Genomic DNA, 13,541 nt, shown 5'->3' on the forward strand with positions numbered 1-13,541 from the left:
GTGGATCGCCGAGTGACTGAATCTGTGAAGGTTTGGAAGTCGCCTAAAGACTTACCACGAGTGATTGGGTGTGCTCTGTGTGACCTTAGCTCAAGGAGAATACAGTGAGGGCTGTGTGTCCTTAGATTTAAATACCTAGCTGCTCCAACCGGACGTACGACTGTCACATTAGTTGGAACTGGTCTACCAAATCATCATCTTCACCAAGCTACTGGTTCTATTTCCTCAATCCTTTCATTTCCTCATTCATGTGTTGATGTACTTGATCGTTACTGTTTAAAGACTTTGACTGAAGACTTTCTCAATTTCCTCAATCCTAATTCTTCAGTCACTTTGTCTTCAGCCTGCTTATCCTGTTTACATGCTTCTTGTGCTCTGTGTATGTTACATTTCATCATGATGACTATGCTACTGCTCTGTTATGCATGCACCTGAGTACTTATTCCGCTGCTTGTTCTTCGTGACTTAGGAAATTCCTCAAGTTGAATTTCCTCACTGAAGAATTTGTAAAAATCGCCTATTCACCCCCTCTAGTCGATATAACGCACTTTCAATTGGTATTAGAGCCATGTTCTCCCTTGTTCTGTGTGATTTTGGTTTAACCACCTAGAGTTTAGTTATGTCGACTGCAGGTATGATCAAGGTCTCGGCTGGGTGTCCTATCTTTGATGGGACGGACTACCCCTACTGGAAGAATAAGATGCGCATGCATCTTGAGGCAATTGACAATGATCTCTGGTATGTTGTGGAAAATGGTGTTCCCTCCATCACTCCTTCCATGAATGCTGCTGATGTGAAGAGATTCAAGCAACTCGACTCTCAAGAAAAGAATATCATATGTGGCCATCTGAGCAAAGGACAGTATGGCAAAGTGAGTGCTTTGGAGACAACAAAGCTTATCTAGGATAGGTTGTCCAAGGTCAATGAAGGAGTCTCAACTCAACATGACTCTCGAGTTGAGGTTCTTCGCAATCTCTTAAACCGCTTCAAAATACTCGACAATGAGAATGTTCAGCAAAACTTCGATCGCCTCACCGACATCGCAAATGAGCTTCAAGCACTTGGTGCCACTGACACTGACATCTCATGGTCTGTGGTTAAGAAATTGCTGAGATCGCTTGATTCCTTGTTCGACACACTTGCACTGATGATTCAAGAACATGGATACTACAAGTCACTTGATCATGCTGATATCCTCGAGAGGCTAAATACTCATGAGTTCCAACTTGCTGAGAAGAGAGACCTCTATGGACCAAGCTATGGAAGATCACGCTGTAACACCCCGGATGTAACTTTCCCAATTTGTACTCCAACTCTTGCCGTTTCCGGTGTTAAGTTATTTTATTTACTCGGGTTCGGGTTTTTGTCTCTGTGTGTGGTTATCGTTGTCATGCATCTCATATCATGTCATCATGTGCATTGCATTTGCATACGTGTTCGTCTCATGCATTCGAGCATTTTCCCCGTTGTCCGTTTTGCATTCCGGCGCTTTGTTCTCCTCCGGTGGTCATTTCTAGCTTTCTCTCGTGTGTGGGGATTAAACATTTCTGAATTGGACCGAGACTTGCCAAACGGCCTTGGTTTACTACCGGTAGACCGCCTGTCAAGTTTCGTACTATTTGGACTTCGTTTGATACTCCAACGGTTAACCGAGGGACCGAAAAGGCCTCGTGTGTGTTGCAGCCCAACACCCCTCCAATTTGGCCCAAAACCCACCTAAACCTCTCCATCATCTAGAGCGTTCGATCACGATCGCGTGGCCGAAAACCGCACCTCATTTGGACTCTCCTAGCTCCCTCTATGCCTATATATAGCCCCCTCCGAAAATCCGGATCTCCCCTCGTCCCTAAACCCTAAAATCTCATCCGCCGCCGCCGGACACGTCCGACGCGCCGGACACGTCCGATCCGCCGCGCGCCCACTCCCGTGCCGCCATGTGGCATCTCCGCCGCCAGCCCCGCCGCGGCCCGGCGAGCCCGCAGCGGGCCCGCCCCCATCGTCTCCGCCGCCGCTTCGTCCGCCTCCCCGCCGCTCGAGCGTCGCCCGCGCTGCTCCCGCTGCACGCGCGCCATCGCCGCCGCCACCACGCGCCCTCGCCGGCCGGCGTGCCGCCCGACGCCGGCGAACGCCGCCTCTCCTCTCGGGCCGCTGCGGCGCCCCGACGCCCCCGCGGCGCCGCTCGCCGTCCTGGCCGCCGCCACCGCGCCATCTCGCCGCCCTCCGCCGTCCTCCCCCGACAAACCCCGGCCGCCGTCGCCTCGTAGGTGAACAGTACCTTGGCCGGCCGTCCTCGGTTCGCGTGCCGTGAACAGTAAACCCTAGATCTCGGAGGTTGTTTTTCTTCTAAGTCCCGAAAATTCCAGATCCAAGTGCCTATGTTCATAGCTCCGTAACTTTGCATCCGTAGCTCCGATTCATGCATATAGCATATCAAAATGTTCATCTCAGAGAGTACATCATTTCATTCCATTGCATCATTTTCATTTGAGTTCATCTTGATGCCCGAAATGCTGTTAGAAGAGGGCTACTTGAGATAATTGTCAGATCTGCTACTCCATTTAGCTTTTTGTCATTTTTGCCATGATTAATGTGTGCATGATATGCCCTGATGCTCTACATATGTTTTGTTAAGGGTTTTGTCATCTTTCCAGAGGTGCAACCCATGTATTTTTGTGATGTGTGTGGTGACTAGCACAAGCTTGCAAAGTGGTGCACTTGTAATTCTGTTTTCAGGGACTTAGCAATTCCACTAAGTCCTTGAGCTGTTTATCTCATATGCCATATGTTCATGTTGTTTCCTAGTGATCCGTGCCTCTTTTGAGGATGATCAGTAAGGATGTTTTGTTAATATTGTAGTGCTCTATCCATCCATGTCTTTGTTTGCAATTATGGAGCACCCTAGCTTGAGTCAATCGAGCTCTACTTTTGCTACTTTGTGAATCTGGGCAGATTGTCAACTTGTTTGCAATTTTGCCGATGATGTTGTAGTTGATCCGTGCATGCTATGCTATTGTTCTTGCCATGTCTAGCTTGCATTTTGTGTGTTCTTGATGGTGTATGCTTAGCTTGTCATGACTTGCACCGTAGTGAGTGCATCGAGCTCGTAAACATGCCTACTTGAGTTATGTTTCAGCATGTGCCAGTTTTCACTAAGTCTGAAACTGATTATGTTTTTGCTATGTTCACATGCTTGCAATTGTATTTTCTGATCCCTTTTGGCTCAAGGTCACTAAGGGACTTTTGTTAAGCTCTTTGAGTAGCTCCATGCCATGCTTTACTTTGCCATGTTCAGGTCCTGTAGCATGTAGTTTTGTTGCTCCGAAGAGTGCTACCTGATCTGAAATTCCAGACAAGTGTTAATTTCACTAAGTCTGAGATCTGTTTGCCATATGCATTTTTGCCATGCTTGTTTGAACCTGTTAATGGATGAATTGGCCGTAGCTCAGTGCTAGACTTTTGTTAAGCATCTTGAATGCATCCCTGCCATGTATTTTGTTGTCATGTTTGGGTGCTGTAGCATGTTCATCTCATTGCATTTAGATGGCTACTTGCTGTAAATCGCAGACCGGTGTCATATTTGAATCGCTTGCCATTTCCAAACCGTAACTCCGATTCCGGCGTTCTTTATATCGTTTTCAAGCGATTTCATCTCATCTTTCCAGTGGCACACTTGGATTTCCAAGTTGAGGCCAGGTTCATGCATTTCCTGTCATATCTTGCATTTGCATCCCGCATCGCATCCCGCATAGCATATCATCTTTGCATCATTTGTTTGATCCTTGCACGTGGTTGATTGTGTCCTTGTTGCTTGTTTGTCTTGTTTGGGTAGAGCCGGGAGACGAGTTCGCTAACGAGGAGCCCGTTGAGTTTGCTTTCGAGGATCCAGTCAACTCTGACAACTGTGCAGGCAAGATGATCATACCCTCGAAATCACTACTATCTTTGCTATGCTAGTTTGCTCGCTCTTTTGCTATGCCAATGCTACGATGCCTACCACTTGCTTTCAAGCCTCCCAAATTGCCATGTCAAACCTCTAACCCACCATGTCCTAGCAAACCGTTGATTGGCTATGTTACCGCTTTGCTCAGCCCCTCTTATAGCGTTGCTAGTTGCAGGTGAAGATTGGAGGCCGTTCCTTGTTGGAACATTTATTTACTTGTTGGGATATCATTATATTATCTTGTTATCTTAATGCATCTATATACTTGGTAAAGGGTGGAAGGCTCGGCCTCTCGCCTAGTGTTTTGTTCCACTCTTGCCGCCCTAGTTTCCGTCATATCGGTGTTATGTTCCCGGATTTTGCGTTCCTTACGCGGTTGGGTTATAATGGGAACCCCTTGATAGTTCGCCTTGATTAAAGCTTTTCCAGCAATGCCCAACCTTGGTTTTACCATTTGCCACCTAGCCTCTTTTTCCCTTGGGTTTCCGGAGCCCGAGGGTCATCTTATTTAACCCCCCCCCGGGCCAGTGCTCCTCTGAGTGTTGGTCCGAACTGAGCTGCCTGCGGGGCCACCTCGGGGAAACTTGAGGGTTGGTTTTACTCGTAGCTAGTCTCATCTGAGTGTGCCCTGAGAAAGAGATATGTGCAGCTCCTATCGGGATTTGTCGGCACATTCGGGCGGTGTTGCTGGTCTTGTTTTAACCTGTCGAAGTGTCTTGAAGAACCGAGATACCGAGTCTGATCGGAACGTCTTGGGAGGAGGTCTATTCCTTCGTTGACCGTGAGAGCTTGTCATGGGCTAAGTTGGGACTCCCCTGCAGGGATTTGAACTTTCGAAAGCCGTGCCCGCGGTTATGGGCAGATGGGAATTTGTTAATGTCCGGTTGTAGATAACTTGAACCTTAACTTAATTAAAATGAATCAACTGAGTGTGTTACCGTGATGGCCTCTTCTCGGCGGAGTCCGGGAAGTGGACACGGTGTTGGAGTAATGTTTGCGCAGGTTGCTCTCTAGTTTCTCGCTCGCGCTTTGCCTCCTCTTCTCGCTCTCTTTTGCGAATAAGTTAGCCACCATATTTGCTAGTCGCTTGCTGCAGCTCCACATATTTACCTTGCCTTACCTATAAGCTTAAATAGTCTTGATCGCGAGGGTGCGAGATTGCTGAGTCCCTGTGGCTCACAGATTACTATTACACCAGATGCAGGGCCTGATGATTCCGCTCCAGGAGACGCGCTTGAGCTCAAGTGGGAGTTCGACGAAGACTCTCAACGTTACTATGTTTCCTTTCCTGATGATCAGTAGTGGTGCCCAGTTGGGGGTGATCGGGACCGTGTCGCATGTTGGGTTATCTTTTATTTTGGCGCCGTAGTCGGGCCATGAGTGTTTGGATGATGTAATGTTATTTATGTACTTGATTGACGTGGCGAGTGTAAGCCAACTATGTTATCTCCCCTTTATTATTATATTACATGGGATGTTGTGAAGATTGCCTAACTTGCGACATATGCCTTCAATGCGATTATGCCTCTAAGTCGTGCCTCGACACGTGGGAGATATAGTCGCATCGAGGGTGTTACAAGTTGGTAATCAGAGCCTTCCCCGACCTTAGGAGCCCCATTGCTTGATCGTTTTTAGCGGCCGAGTTGTGTCTAGAAAAATGTTTTGAGTCATTTAGGAATTATATATCGGAGAGTTTAGGAATTCTTTTTACTTCCCAGTCTCCTCATCGCTCTGGTAAGGCATCCTGACGTAGAGTTTTGACTCTTCTCTTCTCAAATTTCACTAAAAAATTTTAGGATCACGCGGGTATCTTGGAATCGTTCCGATGGTTTTATGATGAGAACATTGTCTTGGTGCCTCCTGTCAGGGGTTTAGTGGAAGTGTCCCGGGGAGTTGAGCTCTGAGGTGTTGTCATCATAATTTTATCGTTGCAGTTCTGGAATACCTGAGTTTAGTACGCCGACATCGAAAATCTCTTTTATGCAGTTCGTTGGTGAGATAACCTCGACGCCACCCAGTACTGGGGCGGGAGTTCGGGAGTATCGCCATAACTTGTATAACGGATGCTTTTCGAAGGTTGAGGTAGATGGTTTCCGAAGGTTTCTTGGTTATGTGTTGAAGGATGGATACAGCTGGATGTAGGATTTGCTAGTTTGGGTGAGATATTATGCTTCCCCTGTATCCCCAACACCTGATTGCATAACCGGAAAGGTTCGGGAGTTTCATAGGTGGGAATTCTAGTAGCTCTAGTTCTTCTTCCACGGATATTGGTTTGAGATTGGGATTTCTTACCGATTATTCGTTCTTGATCCGTACCTTGTTGATTTATTTCTCTACCTTAATTCTAAGTGGCTTCTCAATTTATGGATATGTGACCATTTCAAGAGGAATGCATTCGTTCATTTTGTTCGGATGTGAAGACTATATGTTGCAATTTTCATTCCGTTGGATTCAGCTTCAATATTTGTCTATCAATGTGCTAATGGTGGTCAACCTCTTCAGGATGGCTCCTCCAACGCGCACGACTCCGAATCCTGATCCGCCACCACCTCCACCTCCTCCGGAGGCATGGCAAGCTGTGATGGCCGCAACCAATGCAAACACACAGTTGATCATGCAAATTCTTCAAGAGCGCAATCAAGGCAACCAAGGGAATCAAGGCAACAATCAGAATCACTTTGCTACACTCAACCAGTTCCTTGCTAACGGGCCAAAGACTTTCAGCAATTGTGTTGAGGCAACCGATGCTGACGATTGGCTTGTGGATCTGTGCAAGCATTTCGAGTGCAGTAACGTCAGGCCTGAGGACTTTGTCAAGTTCGCTTCCTTCCAACTCAAAGATCAAGCTGCAGAATGGTTCCAGCAGTACAAGGATTCCAGAGGTGGACGTGTTATCACTTGGGATGATTTCCGTCGAGATTTCCGAGCTCATCATATTCCCCAGAGCGTGGTTGAAAGCAAGCGTGAGGAATTCCGCAACCTGAAGCAAGGCTCTTTGTCTGTCTATGACTACAACAAGTTGTTCCAGAAGCTCGCCCGCTTTGCCAAGCAGGACGTCCCTGATGAGAAGAGCATGATATACCAGTTCAGGGGTGGTCTCAGAGAAGAAATTCAGCTAGCTCTTGTTCTCTTCGAGCCCTTGAGATACGATGAGTTCTACAACATGGCACTGAAGCAAGAGGCTGCTCAGTTGAGGTGTGATGCTTCCAAGAAGCAAGTCAGAGATGTTACTCCTTCTTCCTCTACTCAAGTGGCCAAACAGCAGAAGTATTGGCTTCCTCCTCCTCTGTTTCGTCAGCCGTATCAGCAGAAGAGCAAAGGCGGCAGTGGTTCTTCCCACCCACCCAACCCTGGCTTTCAGAACAAGACTTCGTCTCAAGCTCCAAGATCGAGTGCTCCGTATCACGTCCGCTTTCAGAGGTCACATGCAGCAAGTGCCAACAGAAGGGTCACTATGCCAACAAGTGTTTCAACCAGAGGCGTCTTCCTCCTCCTCCTCCTGTCAGATCGGCGAGTACAGTTGTGGTCAAGCATAACCCCAAGCATGCCAAGGTCAACTTGATGAATGCAGCTCAGGCAGAGGACTCGTCAGATGTGATCATGGGTAACCTTCCTGTTAACGATGTTCCTGCAAAAGTACTTTTTGACTCTGGTGCATTGCATTCCTTCATGTCGTTCCCTTTTGCATCGGAGAACAATTTTAGTACTAAGGCTTTACCTACAGCTATGCAAGTCGTCTCTCCGGCTAAGCGTCTGAGTTCTAGTATGATGGTTCCGGATATTTCTATCTTGATGGGTGATTTCAAGTTTCTGGCTTCTCCAATTGTTCTTGGTAAATCGTATATTGATCTTATTCTCGGAATGGATTGGCTCTCTAAGCACAAGGCTCAGCTTGATTGTGCAGCCAGGCAGATTCAATTGACTCATTCGTCTGAGGATGTAATTGTCTTTGCCACTCGTGATAATACTATCCATCTGTTTTCTCTCAATGAGAAGGGTGAATTGGATGCCATCTCGCAAATTCCAGTCGTTTGCGAATATCAAGACGTCTTTCCAGAAGAGCTTCCAGGAATGCCTCCGCACCGGCCAGTTGAATTCGTTATTGATCTTGAGCCTGGCACGGAACCTGTGTGCAAACGTCCTTACAAGCTCGGACCTGAAGAGTTGAAGGAGCTGAAGAAGCAACTCGATATTCAAGAGAAAATGGGTCTCATCCGGCCTAGTTCTTCTCCGTGGGGTTGTGGTGTTCTTTTTGTGAAGAAGAAGGATGGAACGGACCGACTTTGTGTTGATTACCGTCCAGTGAACAAGAAGACCATCAAGAACAAATACCCACTTCCCAACATCAATGAGCTGTTCGAACAACTCAAAGGTGCCCAAGTATTCTCCAAGCTTGATCTCCGTATGGGTTATCATCAGATTCGAATCCGTGAGCAAGATATTCCCAAGACGGCTTTCAGGACAAGCTTTGGTTCATATGAATACACTGTCATGTCTTTTGGCCTCGTCAACGCTCCTCCGACGTTCTCTCGCATGATGAACTTCATCTTCAACGCCTACACCAATGACTTCGTTTTGGTCTATCTCGACGACATTCTGGTTTTCTCGAAGAACAAGGAAGATCATGCCAAGCACTTGCGTTTGGTTCTTGATAAGCTCAGGGAACATCAGTTCTACGCCAAGTTCTCCAAGTGTGAATTTTGGCTCGATGAGGTTCTTTATCTTGGTCATATCATCTCTGCCAAGGGCATTGCCGTGAATCCTGAGAAGGTGTCTGCAATTGTGAATTGGGAACCTCCTCAGAACGTGAAGCAACTCCGTAGCTTCCTCGGTCTCGCAAGCTATTGCCGAAGATTCGTTGAAAACTTTTCTAAGATCGCGAAGCCTCTCTCTAATCTTCTCCAGAAGCACGTCAAGTACGTTTGGTCTCCGGAGTGTGACATTGCTTTCAACACTTTGAAAGAGAAATTGATCACTGCTCCAGTTCTGACTCCGCCTGATGAATCCAAGCCGTACGAGGTCTTTTGTGATGCCTCTCTCCAAGGTCTTGGCGCAGTATTGATGCAAGAGAAGAAAGTTGTTGCTTATACCTCTCGCCAGTTGAAGCCTAATGAGAAGAACTACCCCACTCATGATCTCGAGTTGGCGGCAGTTGTGCATGCTCTTTTGACTTGGAGACATCTTCTATTGGGAAGAAAAGTGGACATTTTCACTGATCACAAGAGTCTCAAGTACATCTTCACTCAGCCTAATCTCAACCTCAGGCAAACTCGATGGGTCGAAATGATTCAAGAGTATAATCCGAGTATCGAGTATACTCCAGGCAAGGCCAATGTGATTGCTGACGCATTGAGCAGGAAAGCTTACTGCAACAGTCTGATTCTCAAGCCTTATCAACCCGAGCTTTGTGAAGCTTTCCGCAAACTTAATCTGCAAGTTGTTCCTCAAGGTTTCCTCGCCAACCTTCAAGTCTCTCCTACCTTGGAAGACCAGATTCGCCAAGCCCAGCTTCTTGATGCTATGGTGAAAAAGGTGAAGATTGGGATTGCCAAGAGTCAACCCAAGTACAAGTGCTACCGCCTTGATGACAAGGACACTCTCTTCTTCGAGGATCGTATTGTTGTACCCAAAGGTGACCTCCGTAAAGTGATCATGAACGAGGCTCACAATTCTCTCCTCTCCATCCACCCTGGGAGCACGAAGATGTATCAGGACCTTAAGCAGGCTTATTGGTGGACTCGAATGAAGCGCGAGATTGCTCAATTCGTGAATGAATGTGATGTCTGCAGAAGAGTGAAGGCAGAACACCAAAGGCCAGCAGGTCTCCTCCAACCTCTTGCCATTCCAGAATGGAAGTTTGACCACATTGAAATGGACTTCGTGACTGGGTTTCCAAAGTCCAAGCGTGGCAATGATGCTATATTCGTTGTCATCGACAAACTCACCAAAGTGGCTCACTTTCTGCCTATCAAAGAGTCGATCACTGCAGCTCAATTGGCGGAACTCTATACCTCTCGTATTGTCTCTCTGCACGGTATTCCACAAGTGATCTCTTCAGACCGTGGCAGCATCTTTACCTCCAAGTTTTGGGATTCTTTTCAGAAGGCCATGGGCACCAACATCCGCTTCAGCACAGCTTTCCATCCTCAAACTAGCGGTCAAGTCGAGCGTGTCAACCAGATTCTTGAAGATATGCTCAGGGCTTGTGTGATCTCCTTCGGCATGAAGTGGGAGGATTGTCTTCCTTATGCTGAATTCTCCTACAACAACAGTTTTCAAGCAAGTTCGGGCAAGGCCCCATTTGAAATTCTGTATGGCAGGAAGTGCCGTACCCCTCTCAACTGGTCTGAAACCGGTGAACGTCAGCTTTTGGGTAATGACTTAATCACAGAGGCAGAGGAAATGTGCAAAGTCATTCGTGATAACCTCAAAGCAGCCCAATCCCGCCAGAAGAGCTACTATGATAGTAAGCACCGTGATTTGGCTTTCGAGATCGGAGATCATGTTTACCTCCGCGTCTCTCCTATGAAAGGTACTCGTCGCTTCGGTATCAAAGGGAAGCTTGCCCCTAGATACGTGGGACCTTTCAAGATTGTCAGCAAGAGAGGCGACCTCGCCTATCAACTCGAGCTTCCTTCAAACTTTGCAAATGTTCATGACGTGTTCCATGTCTCTCAGCTTCGAAAGTGCTTCAAGACTCCTGACCGCACCGTCAACTTCGAGGACATTGAGCTCCAAGAAGATCTCTCTTATCGTGAGCACCCAGTTGCTATTCTTGAAGAGACTGAACGCAAGACTCGCAACAAGTCAATCAAATTTCTCAAAGTCAAGTGGTCACACCATTCCGACCGTGAAGCTACCTGGGAACGCGAGGATCACCTCCGTTCTGAGTACCCGGCGTTCTTTCAGTCCTAGATCTCGGGACGAGATCCTTTCGTAGTGGTGGAGTGTTGTAACACCCCGGATGTAACTTTCCCAATTTGTACTCCAACTCTTGCCGTTTCCGGCGTTAAGTTATTTTATTTTCTCGGGTTCGGGTTTTGTCTCCGTGTGTTGTTATCATTGTCATGCATCTCATATCATGTCATCATGTGCATTGCATTTGCATACGTGTTCGTCTCATGCATTCGAGCATTTTCCCCGTTGTCCGTTTTGCATTCCGGCGCTTCGTTCTCCTCCGGTGGTCATTTCTAGCTTTCTTTCGTGTGTGGGGATTAAACATTTCTGGATTGGACCGAGACTTGCCAAGCGGCCTTGGTTTACTACCGGTAGACCGCCTGTCAAGTTTCGTACCATTTGGACTTCGTTTGATACTCCAACGGTTAACCGAGGGACCGAAAAGGCCTCGTGTGTGTTGCAGCCCAACACCCCTCCAATTTGGCCCAAAACCCTCCTAAAACCTCTCCATCATCTAGAGCGTTCGATCACGATCGCGTGACCGCAAACCGCACCTCATTTGGACTCTCCTAGCTCCCTCTATGCCTATATATACACCTCCTCCCGAAAATCCGGATCTCTCCCTCGTCCCTAACCCTAAATCTCAGATCCGCCGCCGTCGGACACGTCCGACGGCGCCGGACACGTCCGATCCGCCCGCGCGCCCACTCCTGTGCCGCCACGTGGCATCTCCGCCGCGGCCCGGCGAGCCCGCAGCGGGCCCGCCCGGCCCATCGTCTCCGCCGCCGCTTCGTCCGCCTCCCCGCCGCTCGAGCGCTGCCCGCGCTGCTCCCGCCGCCACCGCGCGCCATCGCCGCCGCCACCACGCGCCCTCGCTGGCCGGCGTGCCGCCCCGACGCCGGCGAACGCCGCCTCTCCTCCCGGGCCGCCGCGCCGCCCCGACGCCCCCGCGGCGCCGCTCGCCGTCCCGGCCGCCGCCACCTCGCCGCCCTCCGCCGTCCTCCCCCGACGACCCCGGCCACCGTCGCCTCATCGGTGAACAGTACCTTGCCGGCCGTCCTCGGTTCGCGTGCCATGAACAGTAAACCCTAGATCTCGGAGGTTGTTTTTCTTCTAAGTCCCGAAAATTCCAGATCCAAGTGCTCATGTTCATAGCTCCGTAACTTTGCATCCGTAGCTCCGATTCATGCATATAGCATATCAAAATGTTCATCTCTAAGAGTACATCATTTCATTCCATGGCATCATTTTCATTTGAGTTCATCTTGATGCCCGAAATGATGTTAGAAGAGGGCTACTTGAGATAATTGTCAGATCTGCTACTCCGTTTAGGTTTTTGTCATTTTTGCCATGATTAATGTGTGCATGATATGCCCTGGTGTTCTACATATGTTTTGTTAAGGGTTTTGTCATCTTTCCAAAGGTGCAACCCATGTATTTTTGTGATGTGTGTGGTGACTAGCACAAGCTTGCAAAGTGGTGCACTTGTTAATTCTGTTTTTAGGGACTTAGCAATTCCACTAAGTCCTTGAGCTGTTTATCTCATATGGCCATATGTTCATGTTGTTTCCTAGTGATCCGTGCCTCTTTTGAGGATGATCAGTAAGGATGTTTTGTTATTCTTGTAGTGCTCTATCCATCCATGTCTTTGTTTGCAATTATGGAGCACCCTAGCTTGAGTCAATCGAGCTCTACTTTTGCTACTTTGTGAATCTGGGCAGATTGTCAACTTGTTTGCAATTTTGCCGATGATGTTGTAGTTGATCCGTGCATGCTATGCTATTGTTCTTGCCATGTCTAGCTTGCATTTTGTGCCTTCTTGATGGGTGTATGCTTGTCTTTTCATGACTTGCACCGTAGTGAGTGCATCGAGCTCGTAAACATGCCTACTTGAGTTATGTTTTCAGCATGCTCCAGTTTTCACTAAGTCTGTGATCTGATTATGTTTTTGCCATGTTCACATGCTTGCAATTGTATTTTCTGGTCCCTTTTGGCTCAAGGTCACTAAGGGACTTTTGTTAAGCTATTTGAGTAGCTCCATTCCATGCTTTACTTTGCCATGTTCAGTTCCTGTAGCATGTAGTTTTGTTGCTCCGAAGAGTGCTACCTGATCTGAAATTCCAGACAAGTGTTAATTTCACTAAGTCTGAAATCTGTTTGTCATATGCATTTTTGCCATGCTTGTTTGAACCTGTTAATGGATGAATTGGCCGTAGCTCAGTGCTAGACTTTTGTTAAGCATCTTGAATGCATCCCTGCCATGTATTTTGTTGTCATGTTTGGGTGCTGTAGCATGTTCATCTCATTGCATTTAGATGGCTACTTGCTGTAAATCGCAGACCGGTGTCAATTTTGAATCGCTTGCCATTTCCAAACCGTAACTCCGATTCCGGCGTTCTTTACATCGTTTTCAAGCGATTTCATCTCATCTTTCCAGTGGCACACTTGGATTCCCAAGTTGGGGCCAGGTTCATGCATCCCTTGTCATATCTTGCTTTTGCATCCCGCATCGCATCCCGCATAGCATATCATCTTTGCATCATTTTGTTTGTTCCTTGCACGTGGTTGATTGTGTCCTTGTTGCTTGTTTGTCTTGTTTGGGTAGAGCCGGGAGACGAGTTCGCTAACGAGGAGCCCGTTGAGTTTGCTTTCGAGGATCCAGTCAACTCTGACAACTGTGCAGGCAAGATAATCATACCCTCGA

The sequence above is a fragment of the Triticum aestivum genome, chromosome 1A, assembly GCF_018294505.1.
Source record: "Triticum aestivum cultivar Chinese Spring chromosome 1A, IWGSC CS RefSeq v2.1, whole genome shotgun sequence".
Lineage (NCBI taxonomy): Eukaryota > Viridiplantae > Streptophyta > Magnoliopsida > Poales > Poaceae > Triticum > Triticum aestivum.